At 36.0% G+C, this 12,386-nt stretch overlaps 1 protein-coding gene across 10 annotated transcripts in view; it reads left to right on the top strand.

Moving 5' to 3' along the window:
* pcbp3 (poly(rC) binding protein 3) overlaps window positions 1–12,386 on the top strand; it is an 85,108-nt gene that overhangs the window by 40,483 nt on the left and 32,239 nt on the right. The window contains exon 1 of one of the 10 annotated variants that reach the window (XM_076875302.1): window positions 3,924–4,060. The exons of the other annotated variants lie outside the window; for them this stretch is intronic. The gene's annotated coding sequence lies outside the window, so the exon portion shown is untranslated. Of the gene's footprint in view, window positions 1–3,923; window positions 4,061–12,386 lie in introns of those variants that run through there. 10 annotated transcript variants of the gene reach the window in all.

Raw genomic sequence — 12,386 nt, 5'->3', positions numbered from 1 at the left:
TAAGAATATAAATCTGATGAAGCTGTTCTGGGAGAAAGAACAGTCAGTTCAAAATGTATCCTGGATGTTGTTTAGGTCTGATCTGCAGCTACTGAAATAGTCAAAGTCGCTGCTGTTAATAAATCCAAGAGGTTCTCTCCCACCAGCACCGGCAACATGTGCTTGCTCGCTTATGTCTTGATAAATTTAGATTATGCTTGTTTGTGCTTGTGATTTAGATTAAGATAAGATCAGACTGTGGTACTTTAATGAACAAAAAATAAATAAAAATCAGCAAAAAAAACAAGGTAATTACGAAAAGTTTCATCTTATTCTTGTTTATTCTTGTTTAAAAGTGCCACCAAGCAGGTTTTCATCCCCAACTGTTATACAGTATTCGATATATCCTGACGTAATATTTAATGGATATCTGGTTTGTGTAGGCAGGATGTGAGTGTTCAAACAATGCTGTGGGCATTTTTACTGAAAAACTCTGTGGGAAGTCATTTTAGTTTGATCTCGGGAACTGGTGTTATCCATCATCGTGTTTTAATTTGTAAACTAAACCGCTTGATTTCTGCAATTCATCTCACGGTCATGAAGAAAAATGTTTTACTGGAAATGAAATTACAGACCATGCCAAGTCATTTGTTATCTACTGAAATATATATCCCACCTGTTGAGTTTACTTAATTGTAAACCCATTTTACATTTAATAAATGAAATTGTTTAATTTTTAATAGAGTTTAATTATTTTTTCTCTGGTAATGGATACTGTGGTGGATAAACATTTGGAGAAAGTATTTTTTGCTTGGACTTGTTCTTTGCTTAACCTGCAGTTAAGCAAGAATAATCTAATGTGCAAGAGGAAATGATATACTCAAGATTAAGATGACCTCACTGTGGCTTCTCTTCTGTTACTCTACCTTTCTGACAGGCTTTCACAAGAGTTCCTAGTGAAGATGGATGTTTTGTGTGAACATGTGAAAAACAATATATATCTCACAGTGACTATTACCTCATTTGACCTTTTCATTCTCTTCAGAAAAGGTCAAGGTTCAGTTTGATACTGTCACCATATTAGGAAAGATAATAGCTTGAACCTGGGAGGTCCTTGGGGTGGGGACCATGCAACTTACACCATGTTAGAAGCAGGTTGCTATGAGGGATGGTGTATTGGTTCAAAATATGTTAATATAACTTTTTTTTTTTTTTTACCTAAAGCATCATTAGGGGGGAAATGGTTTAAGACTGACAAAAGTGTCCTATAGCCCCTCCCCCAGAGCAAAACTGCAAAATAATGACTTGCACCTCATGCCCTGCTTTAGACACACATCTGAATGCTGCAGGTATCAGGTTTTGAAAGCAGTTACAGTAACAATCACGAGTTTTGTCAACTCTAAAAAAAAAAAAAAAAAAAAATACTGGCACCCACCAGTGCTACAAGTACCTCTCAGACTCCTAGCAGATTAATTTGGAAGTACCCGGTTAAGTCCTTCTAGAGTTACCACGTTCACAAGATTTTCAGAAAACGTGACCACTGACCCTCTGGTCCCTGGGATTCAAACTAAAGATATTTTAGTAGATGCAGTGATACGAATTTTCTAAATCCTATGTTACCTCATTCTCGAGTTACAAACTTTGGTGTCTATGCCGCCCACCCTTCAGGGTGACAACAATACCCCATCTGGCTTTTATGGCTGAGGGTTAAAAACATTTCCTTTCTCTCCACATGGGATCACTGTCTTTGCTGTGTTGCCGACTCTTCACAGTCTGTTCTGTGTGTGTGCAGAGCTGCAAGCTTCACCATAAACTACCCATAATGCCCTTTTCATTCCTGCTGTGCTAACTTTTTTAATGAGCAATATACAGACTACCTAATGCAAGATGTGAATCAACTGCCCCCAGCGGTAACATTATAGTGGAATAGTAGTGACACAGTGATATAACAAATATTCAATAGTCAAATGTAAGCACAAAAGTAGCCTAGGGTAGAAAAGTGGGTTTGTAAAATAAGGCTACGTCTACACTAATCCGGATAAATTTAAAGATGGCGTTTTCTTCTAAAAACGCTCCGCGTCCACATTATCGTTTTCATCCACACGGAAAACGCCACGTTCCTGTACTACGAATGTGTGAAACGTAAGACGATTCGACCTGTGTCATTTCCGTCTGCCGTTTATTTACTTTCCGGCTCTTGAAACGTTGCGGCAAAATGTTGAGGGAAAGTGCCGAGTTTTATCTGGAGCATGTACAAACTGATATTAATCTTTAATAATGCTGTCCAAATTGAGAGCAAGCAAAAGAACTGCTGTACAATTCTGTCCTCCATCTTAGTTGAATTGGTCACATGACTGCATCACATGACTAAAATGCATCACAGTTTTTGAAAGCCTCCATTTTTGCAGTCCACACTGCGACGCAAAAACGGCATTTTCAAATTTATCCACTTTGGAGAGTGTTTTCAAAAAACTCAGTTTTCCTTGACCAAAAACGCCATCTCAGTGTGGACGAAGGCCAAAACGGAGAGAAAAAGATGCGTTTTCAAACAAAAATGCATTTACTCTAGCAGTAACTAAAGTAACATAACTTTGTAACTCCCCAGGAGTCTGCACAACATAATACAATTGAAACAAAAATATTTTCTACCAGAAATGTTGTATTTTGGGTTTGGCCTGTTAACCACGTGCTCAAGGCTTTCTTTTAATACTGCTTATTATAAAACTTTTGCTCTTCCTGTCATATGAAGTGCAACTAACAAGTGTTCCAGTGAGGTCATTTGTTTACACTGAAGTCATATATCGCCAGCTGCGAGTGTCTCCTTCCATGTAGCCTTGCTGTACTTGACTTGAAAGACTTTATTAAAAGAAATGTCAGAAAAGTTTTTAAAATAAGAGAAAGAAAAAAAATGCATAAAATTCTATCAAACAAGGTCAGGAGAGCTTCATTGTCTTGACTGTATTCAATTGCTTTGTTGCTTTATTTCAATTGCAAGGCCCATTTAGAGGTAGTAAAAAAAAAAACCAAAAGGCAAAATGTGGACGTGGAGGATGCTGGTTAATGAACAAGATAGTAGAAAGACCAAATGTACTTTTTTGTTCATGGTTCTACCATAGTGGATAAATTACACAGAACACTGGCTACTTTGCATGCAGGGTCCCCCTCGGGATGCTTACAGCACCAGACGTATCTATGATTTACAGACAATGACAGCAGCATTATCAGAATGGGGAGAAATTAATAAAAAAAACAAACATGGGAAAACAATAAGATAAGAGGAAATGTTGCAAGTGTCATTGTTGTCCCGAATAGTAATTGGCAAATGCTCGGTCAATCAAAACATATTCTATGAGTTCAACAGAGTCCTACTAAAGTGGGTAGTGAACTGGAACCATTCAATTTCAGACTCTTAATGCTCCTTTTGCTTGTAGCAATACAGTGACAGTGTATGCAGCAAGGAATTACTTTATCAAACAGCAAATGCAGCTTTAGTGTGTGGTTTAACAATATGTGCAAGTCAACCCACAATGCAGGCAAACCAAATACTTGGTTAAATGCAGATTAAAGGTCAATCGCATGTTTTTATTTGTTTTGTTTTTTTTCCAATTATGTCATTATTAAAAGGTAAAATCACAAAATCCGAGATGTGGTACAGAAGTTGATTTTAGCAATAGGCTGACAGAAAGATTTAGCATCCATGTTCGATGGATTTACCAACATGTCACTGAGAATATCCTGGCGCCCACTGCAGTTGTTTGCCACCTCCAACCTCCCCCCAGACCCTGAGGGGGACCCTAATCTGGGGCACTCGTGTCTTCTGTCCATATAAAAGAGGACGCTTGTCCATGACGAAATGGACAGGTCTGCTGCGAAACTCATCTGAATCAGGGACTATTTTCGGGTTACACTACAAATGTGACCTCACCATTTTTGATTCGCCCACATGACCCAACGTCTTGGCCAATGGCTTGGCGGCTTTTTGTCTCGTCTTGGTGGTAGGAAGATATATTATTTCGATTCCGATTGATTCATCTTTTGTTAACAGCTGAGGCGGGGGTCATCTCTTTGGAACTGCGATCAGGTAAATTTATTATTCTATTTAAAGATGATGTCCCATGCGTTTTGATTAAATTTTTCTGGCCAAAGGTTAAGATTTCCTAAAAGTAAACGTCTTATTTAGGATGGCTTTTCTGGAGAAACACATTAAGATCAGACTCTGAATTGCTTTAAATTGATGAGTTGAGATGTTTTATCATGTTAATTTATCCGATAGTTAGTAGAAATTTGGGGTCATGATTAAGGCTAAACTCAACTCTTAGATGGCAGCTTTTCATGTTGAATGCTTAAATGTGACTTCTTGGTGCAGAATGTCTTTCAAGGTGACTGTGCCAATCTTGCACTGTTGGTTACAAATATAATTTCAGTTCATGGTGAACCGGAAAACCTGAATACTACAATTTTTACATAAGCAGGGGAGACATGGTTTCACTGGTAGCAGTGTCTACTTAATCAACCAACGACCCTGTAAGAGAGGCATGCTCTCCATTAACGATTACTGACACGATGTACAAAATAAATAATTTCTCTATATATTCTTGGGAAAACTGACAGCTAATCACAACGACAACACATGTTAGCCATCCAAGCTAATCCTAAGAGGCAGAGGAACAATGCAAGCGGCCGCCGGCCTGTGAGTCTAATTTAAGCTGAGATTTTAACCAGGCTGACTGATTGGAGATGACAGGCTACAGCCAGCTTTTGGGGGCAAATGGGGGGGGACTGGCTGGATGGTTGCTTACAGACAGAGGTGCAGCAACAAAATTCTCCTCGGCATATGTAAATTCAAATATATTATTCTCTTTCTGCTCTAATATAACTCAATACCCTAAATGCATCAAGGCTGTTGTTTTCTGAGAGACCATTTTGATTTTTTAGAAAGGGCTCTTCTGTGGAGCGAAGGTGCTAATAGGCCACAGAAGCTAGCAGATGATAATTAATCCAAACAAAATGATGACAATTGTTCTTTGAGGTTATTCTTGCAAAAGATGTCCCCGGTAAGCAAAATGCACAAAATTGTTCCACTGATATATACATATATATATATATATATATATATATATATATATATATATATATTTTTTTTTAAACACATCACACTCTTTACCCATATGGAAAAGATATATATAAATCTTATAAAGTTTGTATCTGTCTTGTATGCTTTTCATACAAGTTTCACACAAGAGTAAAAACAGATATAAGATCCCTTGAAAAATTATATAATGAAACTTGTATGTTTTGGATACTTACTAAAACAATATATGAAAGTAATGTGAAAGTGGCCACTTTCATGAGTTAAGTCATATACGTTTTTACTATTTCTTTTCCATATGGGCATGTTTGAACCACAGGAGGCAAAAACACTAAGTGATTTCTAAAATACTAAGGGTCGCTTTTCAAAGAGCCTTTTAGTATAGTTACTGACCAAACTGTTTGGGTGAATGTGATTATAAGATTACTGCATGTGATTTATAGAGTATTTTCATGAAACTGGATAATCAGAAACTTCTGCTTTCGTTTTAGTAAATGCTTATAAAAAAGGCATCACATTTATTTTAATACAAAAAAGTGTATCTCACCAATTTGGTTAAACATTTTACTGTAACTTTTCCTGTTATAGTCCTGAGTTATTTTTGTTCCCAATTCCGTCTGTCCTTGTAGACACAATAAACAGACATCAACAAAGATCAGATGGCATTCAACTCACACTCGTTTATCACCAAAGACAACTATCATTTAGAAATCATGATGATTTGTGTTGGATGTTCGACGCTGGAAAATAAAGATACAAATTTAATTTAAAGTAACTGGAAATATCAAGGAATTGAGCAGCATATTTATTTATAGGACTATTTATGGTTATATAATACCATCAATAGCCTTTACCAAAATAGTTTTTTAACCTTTTTATATAGCTTACAGTTCAGTCTCTGTTTTCGGTTGAACATGCTCCATGATTGTTAAAACAGGACAGAAACGATCAGGGCTTTATTATAAATATACACTGAATACAAAACCCATTTGCTATACGGATTTAATCAAGCTTATAGAGTGCAAATTCTAAGAAACACCATTTAAACACCACAAAAAGTTATATTATGACTAATATAACTTTAAAGTATCTGAGATTACGAAACATTTTAATTAGTACAATTCTACAGTATCATATATATTTCTGCATGCAAGTGTCTGTGTGCACATGTAAATAAATAAATTAGGCCTTTAGAGTTTTTCTGTCAAGCTATCATTTTTCCATCCGACATGTTGTTTATAAAATCTTGAGTAATTTCTTTTTTCCCCCCATGACGTCCTCTACGCATTCCTTCATTTACTTTCAAAAAGCTTCCACTTTAAAAATCTGCAGCATTCAAGCATTCAAGCTTGTATTTTGTTAATTACAGTAGTTGTGGATTAATAACTCAGTGTCATCTGAAAAGAGGCTTTTAGCTGTGCAGTTACTTTGAAGTTAAAACTATAAAAAGAGCAATAAACTGAACAAAACACAAAAACAAAACAATATGTTAAAGGTTTATGCCCATTTAAGGTCTCACAACTCATGATTTACTTTGTGGTTTTTCATTTGAGAGGTTATCATTTTTGATTTGGACGTCATTTGTCTTTCAACTGAACTATGATTCATATTATGAAAGCAGCTCCAAAAGCCTGCCTGTTAGCGTCATTGAAAATGGTGCACTTGCTTTAACTGGATGATGGGTTGATTGTTCCTTTGTGTTAAATCTAATCTAAATTTATTCGTAAAGCATCATTTCATAAAGAGGTGGTTCAAGGTGTGTTCTTGCAGTCCTTAAAAATTAACACAAGGTCTATTTACTTTGCTTTTTAAAAAGACTGTGATTGGTGCACTGATGATAAATGCTATCTCACTTCACTTTGAAAAACCCTAGAACAGGGGTAGGCAACTCCAGGCCTCAAGTGCCGGTGTCCTGCAGGTTTTAGATGTGTCCTTGATCCAACACAGCCGACTCAAATGGCTAAATTACCTCCTCAACGTGTCTTGAAGTTCTCCCGAGGCCTGGGAATGAACTAATGATTTGATTCAGGTGTGATGACATAGGGTGATGTCTAAAACCTGCAGGACACCGGCACTTGAGGCCTGTAGTTGCCTACCCTGCCCTAGAACATGTAGAACTACCAGGTGACCCAAGCGGTCTAATAGGTGTGTGTACTGAAAGCATGTTTGGTACGTATTAAAAAAAAAAAAAAAGCACTTGTTATGTTTGAAATGTTTGTTTGTCAGCAGGTGACAGCCTTTTGATAATTTTCTATAGAGTGGAGGTAGTAATTATTTGATCCCCTGCTGAATTTCTAAGTTTGCTCGCTCGTGCCTGAGTATGTTTCATCGGGAAATCTACGACTAAACTGACGTGCACCTCCAGAGAAATGAACGCAGCCCGCAGCTATTGTGGTTGTCCTGTTTCACCTGATTCCTCCTGTGCATTTTTTACTACTTTTTCACCCGAGTTTTTGAATTTATGAGCGAGGCACTTGCAATCGTTGCCTTAATATAATGAATAACAATCATAGCATCAATTTCTGCATAAATGTCTGCAAGCTCTTGGAGCGAGATTGGTGCAACTGTCAGAGAGGATGTTAGGGGCTGTATAATGTATAGATGTAACCATGTATCTTGGATAAAAACTAAAGAATGCTCACTTACAAAGAAATGCACAAAGTTACAAACTGTGGACACTGTGGAGCAAAATAAACAAAAAACACTATAAAACATATAGCCTTCTTACTTTTAATTCTAAATATATTATGCAAAACGTGTAAAAGACAACCTCAACTGGCTTTCTTTAACAGACATTATGCTGAGTAAAGCTAGCTATCCATATAGCATGACAGTCTGTTAAAACTGTGCACAACCTGTGACTACCTTTCACAATAACAAGAGACAGAAGCTGAAGAAAAGAGAGCAGAGATGGACCAGAATAAACTAAATAAAGTGACCAAGTGAGAGCTGTGTAGAGGGATTTTACATGCATGAAAGTATGAAAAAAATGAAAGACCTAGGCCATAAACCCATGAGGAAACCATTTACTGAGCTAGGGCAAAGGTCTGTTTTCCCAGAGGCCTCTATAGGAGCACAGACGTTTCCCCATCATAGCCAATCAAATAAATCCTGGCAAAATGCATGTATAAAGAAAAATGCTCTATACAGAGAGTTCTTAAGAACGAGAACTAAAGATGCTGAAATCAGATACAAAAGATATAAAAATAGGTTAACTAATATACTTAGATTTAGTAAAAAGGAATACTATAAGAAGCAATTAGATATAAATAGAAATAATAATAAAAGATTATGGGAAATCCTGAACAGTGTTATAAAATGTGGGACTGGACAAAAGAACTATCCCAAGTATTTCATTTGTAATGACCATGAAGAATACAATATGGATGTTGTGGCAAATAGTCTCAATGAATTCTTTGTAACTGCTGGACCAAATTTAGCAAGAACAATCACTCATCCTGGGAAAGCACAGGAAAAACCCGATACACTGATTGACAGAAATCCATATTCTATGTTTCTCACAGCCGTTGATGAAAATGAAGTTCTTGAAATTGTCAAAAAATGTAAAAATCACAAATCTTTGGATTGTAATGATATTGATATGATAGTGGTTAAAAGAGTCATTGAGGCTATTATAAAACCATTTACATACATCTGTAATTTATCATTTCAAACTGGTCGATTTCCAGACAGAATGAAAATAGCAAAAGTTATACCTCTATACAAATCTGGAAACAAACACCATTTAACAAACTACAGGCCTGTCTCTTTACTACCTCAATTCTCAAAAGTTCTTGAAAAACTGTTTAAAAACAGACTGGAAAAATTTATAGATAAACATAAACTACTCACTGAGAGTCAGTACGGATTCAGATCAAGCAGATCAACATCATCGGCACTATTAGATTCAATAGAATACATCACAAATTCCATAGACAAAAAGCAATATGTGGCTGGGTTATTCATAGACTTGACAAAAGGCATTTGACACTATAGATCATGATATATTAATAAGAAAACTGGAACGTTATGGTGTCAGAGGGGTAGTTTTAGATTGGGTCCGGAGTTATTTAAGTGACAGAAAACAGTTTGTGAAAATAAATGGTGGTTGCTCCTTATGTATGGACATTGCTTGTGGTGTACCCCAAGGGTCAGTTTTGGGTCCAAAATTCTTCAACTTGTACATTAACGACATCTGTAAAGTGTCCAAAGTATTAAAAATGGTTCTCTTTGCTGACGATACAAACATTTTTTGCTCTGGTGATGATCTGCAGAATTTATTGGAGGATATGACTAATGAAATAAGTAAAGTGAAGTTCTGGCTTGATAAAAACAAATTATCATTAAATTTGAATAAATCTAAACTTATGTTATTTGGAAATAGTAGTTTAAATACAAATGCAAAGATTCAAATAAATGGTGTTGATATTGAAAGAGTCAGTGAAAATAAATTTCTGGGGGTAATAATAGATGAAAAACTTAACTGGAGAGCTCACGTAAGATATATTCATTCCAAAGTATCACGAAGCATTGCAGTACTAAACAAGGCAAAACAGGTATTCGACAGAACATCACTTCATATTCTCTACTGTTCACTGGTTTCACCATACTTAAGCTATTGTGCAGAGGTCTGGGGCAATAACTATAAAACCACATTACATTCACTTTTTACTCTTCAAAAGAAAGCAATTCGAATCATCCACAATGCAGGTTATAGGGAACATACAAACTCACTATTTTTGCAGTCTGAAATATTGAAAATTGACGATATAGTGAAATTCCAAACAGCACAAATTCTATTCAAAGCAAAAAATAAAGAACTGCCAGGTAATATTCAGAGTATGTTTTTTTTGAAAGAAGGAAGTTATAATTTAAGGGGTTTTTGTAACTTCAAAACAATGAAGGTACGTACTACAAGAAAAGGCTTTTGTGTTTCTGTTCAAGGAGTGAAACTATGGAACAAACTGAATATGGAATTAAAGCAATGTCCAAACATAAAACTGTTCAAAAAGAGTTATAAAAATATGATCTTCTCGATCTATAAAGAAAAGGAAAATATTTAAATTAAGTGAATGTCTCTATTTAAAAACAAACAAACAAAAAATTCATGATGTGATATTATAGTATATAGTATATCAGAAATCTGTTCACTATTTTTATTACAAATTATATCAGTAAGGAAGCTGACTAAATATTCACTGATAATTTATGGGACAGGGGTGGGATTAAATAAGTGTATACTTCTTTCCACTCCCTTTCAACATGTAAATTAATCAGAATGTTTTTTTGTATGTAATTTGTATAGTATATTTTTTTTCTCTCATTTCTTTTCTAAATGTACTTGTATATTGTTCACATGTTGAAATAAATTACCAATCAATCAATCAATCAATCAATCAATCAAGGCACTTCCATACTGGCTTCTCTTTTCAGACACGAAAGCTAAAACTAGCTGTCAAACTGTAAGTGTTTTTGCAGCTCTGTGCAGGCCAGTCTTAATAGTGACTAATCAAATGAGTCATAAGTTGATTTTGTTTGAAAATAATGTCAACGTCTAAATAAAAAGCATAAAAACAATGTTAAACACTGTTCCACAGGCCCATGGTAAATATTAAGACCACACAATTTGCCGTTTTGGGTGTGTGGTCTATTTAATTTTTTTCCAATGACAGCAAATTTATTTGTATTATATATACTCCTGAGAGAAGAATGAGGTATTATAAACTCATTCTAAGAGCCCACTTATCCAAAAACAATATTAATACTATAATAACACGAAACATCAGAATGCAATGACAAAAATCTATTAGAACCTGCACATCACTTTGGTTTTCTCTCAGATATCTTGATTACAACTGTTCCTACACTAGCTGCCTCTGAGCTGCAAGGACAAGAGCAGGATTTCACCTTCCCCCTCAACTGAAAAGTGAAACATGTGCCATCATAGCCTAGGGAGAAGTGATATTGTTTTAAAAATGCACATATTTGCAGACGCTCTGCAGAAACATATTCCTAGCATTGTAGAGTGTATATTACTTGCTTACAGAAGAGTTCAAGCTGTCTCTTCTGTACACTTAGGGAATCATGACTTGAATTCAGTAATGCCAATGTCATAGCATGTCATATTTTCAGGAAGTCAGGGAAATTGTCAGGAACCCTTTCCTTCCTGACATCTGAGCAGTGTTTGGGAGGGAGGAGTCATTACACCAAACAGGAGTAGAATGGTGCCTTAATGCACTGGATTGAGTTGAATAATGTATACAAAAACATTCAAGGTGTTTCCAGTGGATTTTTGTCACTATTTTATGAAGGAAGTCTACTGGGCTCATAAAATTATTAACTCTTTTTTAATGCTAGCTAAGATACAGCAGTTACACTTACTCCCTGAACATTAGTCTTCATCCGTCCTATGTACTGATTCTTGAAACGGAGTCTCGCACTACAGACCCCAGTCACATATTTTTACACTTCAAATTTGTTTAGTAAGTTACTAAATTTGGTCTCGTCACTCTCTAGTTTCTGTTCTGTCATTGTCTCTCTTTGCCCTCTTCCACTGGTACCTACTCGGGTTTGGCACTGCTCAGCTTATAGGGTTTTCTAGGTAGTAGTACATGGTGCCAGATACTTTTTTAGTACCTACTTGGCCAGGATTACAAGTGAATCTGAGGCAATCTGAAAATGTGGCATCAACAGATTGCATGCTACCAATTGGCTAGTCAGTGGGTCACTCAGTGAGCCATGATGGCGTCTTCTTCATGAAAATCCAAACCGCTAGTTTTTAAACTCGGCAATAAGGGAAATGGCTACACAAAAAACAGTCTGTCAAAAAGCCATACACAGAGCAGCAGGTAAACTACTGGCTTAAGTTTGGGAAAAGTTTATGGTTTACGTTCAAACTAGAATTAACCTTATAATAAACCGTAAAAACTAGTCTTTAGGTTTGACAAAAATAAATACAGAAAATTGGCATGAAAAGATCTTTCCCCCCATTTTCACCCATCCTAAGTTTACATTCTGCTTGACTCTGTTCAGATCACGTGTTTTCTGTTTATAGTGTTCCTAACATGTGTGCAGCCTCCTAGTGGACAAACTACGCAATGTCAAAACCCAACATATGTATGGTGTTTCTCTCATCTCTGCTTTTCTTTCCTTCATTTTCATTAATCATTATCGTTTATAAATGCTGATACTGATAGATTGCCAAATAGGTAATAGCAGCCAATAACACTGCCCTGCCAGTAAATCAGTCAGCCTGTACATTACTTCATTCTTTGTTATGAGACTGCGCTGAATGAACAGTTTCCCATAGCTGCCAAAT

The sequence above is a fragment of the Maylandia zebra genome, linkage group LG16 (assembly GCF_041146795.1).
Source record: "Maylandia zebra isolate NMK-2024a linkage group LG16, Mzebra_GT3a, whole genome shotgun sequence".
Classification (NCBI taxonomy): domain Eukaryota; kingdom Metazoa; phylum Chordata; class Actinopteri; order Cichliformes; family Cichlidae; genus Maylandia; species Maylandia zebra.
The sequence above is the reverse complement of the archived record's forward strand: the minus strand, read 5'-3'. Positions and strand labels throughout refer to the sequence as shown.